The sequence below is a fragment of the Schistocerca cancellata genome, chromosome 7 (assembly GCF_023864275.1).
Source record: "Schistocerca cancellata isolate TAMUIC-IGC-003103 chromosome 7, iqSchCanc2.1, whole genome shotgun sequence".
Taxonomy (NCBI): Eukaryota; Metazoa; Arthropoda; class Insecta; order Orthoptera; family Acrididae; genus Schistocerca; species Schistocerca cancellata.
In genome coordinates this window covers 187,799,197-187,802,846 of record NC_064632.1, presented here as the reverse complement: position 1 = coordinate 187,802,846, position 3,650 = coordinate 187,799,197, and positions in this window count along the sequence as shown.

The following is a 3,650-nucleotide window of genomic DNA, read 5'->3' as shown; positions in this document are numbered from 1 at the left end:
GCACCCGTTGGACACTATGAATCGGCAGTACATCCTTGGACTAGTTCAATAAATAAATAGACGGGGAGAAAACGAAGAATCACAAAGTAATATTTGATTGCGTGAGGAAAAAAAAAAGATGAATGAAAATCCAAATCGAGAAAACAAGGCACTCGACGAACTTGAGATAAAACACATTTTATTCTAATTTGATACAGCAAGAAACGAAGGAAAATGTATCATTACTGGAACCTGAAAATTTAGGCAATGCAAAAAAGCAAGCACACATGATTTCAGTGTTCTGCAGCTTTCACAGCACGTCTCAGACACATCACTGATTTCATGATAGCCAGAGGTGTACGAGAAGAGCAGAAAATTCAACAGTCTGGGACCCATTTTGTCGAAGAAGTAAACCAATAAACTGCAAATTTCCAGACACAACATCACTGTACTTGGAACATTCTTAAAAGTGGATTTGGGTACGAACTAACTTCTGGTGCGCTGATATCTAAAAAATAGTATGAGTTAACAGTTGCCAAGGTGTTGTCTGCACACAACACAACAGTTACACAACAAATGTCCTACTCTCAGTGAATGATCACCTAACAAAAAATAAATAAATAAATAAATAAAAAGATTATATATTTGTGTTGAGGAAAAACTGAAGACCGTCTTCCACTAAACACTCATTTTGGGTGCTAGAACAAGTGGTAAAATGTCAAAAGACCATTTAAAATCCACTTTCGTGAATATTGCTAATGACAATATCAGAAATGGGCAGAAGTGTACACCAATTTGTAATTCTTGAAGTGCTCCCAAGCACACATGGTTAAGGATTCTTTTGCAGGCTAAGCCACTGCATACATCATCATTCCGCCAGAAGCCACAAAACAGGTACTGTATTTGAAAGTATGGTTCTTCTGGCAATGTAAAATATAAAAAAATAAAAGTAAAATGTAATGTAAAATATAAAAATAGAAATATAACAGATTATAAGGTCACTCTGTAGTGACTTCGACACTAAATTAGGAAATAGAATTTGCGCAATGAAAATGCCGTGTGTTATTCACAACTAGCTGCCTATTCTCTGAATCAGCCCATGCATCAATATAGTCTTGGTAAGTGACTGGGTAGAACGCTCCCGCACATGTTGCTGTAATCAAGAATGTGATTCAAATGACATTCGATTTTGTAGCTCAAGAATGTGATTCTGAGGGTTGTCCAGATACTGCTTTTGCCAAATGTGCCTACTGTGATTCTGCACGTTGTTTCATGCATTTTGTTGAGAAACCTCGTGTACGTATTTAAAGTCCGATGGTGAGCAAACTAAGAATAACACAGTTGAAACCCTTCACTACCCCAATCACAGCGGTACCTACAACTTCTAAATACAATTGGAACACCGAATTTCTGTTCGAGCTGGGAGATCTCCCTTATGAGTGTACACGTCGAAACATTAAGTGAAGAAGCTGCCAGATGGCAGTACAATACGAGTTCAATAAAAATTTTGTGTTCTGAAATACAGACGTATTGATACAATAAATTGATGCAATTGAGTTTTAAATGACAAATAACATTCTATTGTATCTATTACATCACCTAGTTTATTACCTACCAAGTATCCATTTGGTGTAAGGAAACTTGCGAGGATCATGATCGCAAGATGGCGTCAATTTATAAAAATGTAATCATACCAGATTAAATCCCGTAGGTTATTATCTACCAAATATCCATTCGGTGTAAGGAGACTAGCGAAGACAATGACCCGCAAGATGGCGTCAATGCATAAAAATGTAATCAGCTGATCCTGGTGTCACTGCATAAAAATATAATCATATCAGATTAAATTCCGAAGGCTATTATCTACCAAATATCCATTCGGTGTAAGGAGACTCTCGAAGACCATGACCGCAAAATGGTATCACTGTATAAAAATATAATCTGATAGTTTAAATTCCGAAGGCTATTATCTACCAAATATCCATTTGCTGCAAGGAGAATCAAGACCGCAAGAGGGCGTCAGTGTATCAAAATGTAATCAGATTAGTTTAAATTCCGAAGGAATGTAAGAACACGTGAGGCAAAAGTGGCCCTATCTTAGGATGGTTATTTTACATTTTCAACGTTTGTCTATTTGGAGAAAACATTTGACAATGGTGGCTTGAAGTAATAATGAAACTCTAGAGATATCAGGGATAAAATACATGGAACCAAACGTTGTTGACATCTAATCTAAAAAAAGACTGCAGTCGAAGGATATAAAGGGTAGAGGTAATTGAGAAGACAATGAGACAGTGTAGTCTATTTTCAGTGTTGCTCAATCTGTGCATTCAGCATAGTAAAGGACACAGAGGGGAGTTTGTAAAATGAATTTAACCCTTTGTTTCCTGACATAAGAAAAAATTTACTTTCTAACATTTTCTTTGCAGAATTTATGCTATTGTGGCCTCAAATGACGGTAGGATTTTTTGTAAAATTTTATTTTATTTTTCACAACTTTTTTCTCCCCTGGTACTCAGAAGTACCGTCAGACTCCATGGACAGAATCACAACATACGCAGAAAAATGCTCCAATTTTTATAAGTTGTACTTTATTCCACATAAATATTAAATATTCTTACATTAGAAAATTAATTAACAGAAATATGATATTTCTGAATTTTTTTTTAAATTTCACGTAGATTTATTCTAGAGCAACTTCACAATACATAGTAACTTAGCTATACATTTTTGACAGTATACACATATCACATATTTAGTGATACCTCATGAAATTGTAGGAAAAAGTTCTTTTTCTCATTGCAGCACAAATACACTTTACATGTACTACATTGTGAATGTGGTCTCGGCTGAATTTTATTTTTCGCACACATTTCGCATCGTCCTCTTTTACAACTGAACACTACAAAATGATTTCCTCTGTTGCCAAGACGTACATCCTTCGGAACAGAAAAGTTATCCTTCCTTCTATTTGGGAGAGTTATTTCATCTTTACCAGAGCTTCTCTTTTTGAGATTTGGCACTTGCTGTTCATTCATTAGCCCTAGTGCCACAGCACGCCTGAATTCCAGCAGTGGCAGTGCCCCATGTAGATCACTGAAAATGACGTAAGCATTGACAAAAGCAATTTCTATTGCTCCCCAGAAGAGACGGTGCCACCATTTCTTTGATCGCTTGTCAAGACCATAAGTTGAACGTAATCTGTCTGCATGATCCACACCACCCATGTTTTTATTGTAATCACATACAATAACTGGACATGGTATAGTCATACTAGTTCCATCTTTCTGTTTTCAGTGCCATGGAAGTTTGACGCAAAATACACATTATTTTCCTTCCATTGAAATACTGTTAGGTCTAAAGATGACTCTCTGTGATTTGATTTAGACATTTTTCTTTAGGTAAATTGCCTGGCAAACCTTTCCTGTTTGTTCTAATTGCTCCACAGGCAAATGTATTTACCGATTTCTATGTGAGAAAATGTGGACAGAACAACTAGTGAGAGGTAACGCATTGTTGCTACAAAAGTGTTCACACAACCTGTCGGTACTAATAAGTCCGCCTTATATTTTCCACTTTATCTCATTCACATGTAACGTAATGCTTCAAACTATTATAAAAAAACAAAGAAGATAAGTACGTGCAATGGGAAACTCAACGGAAGTTTCAAT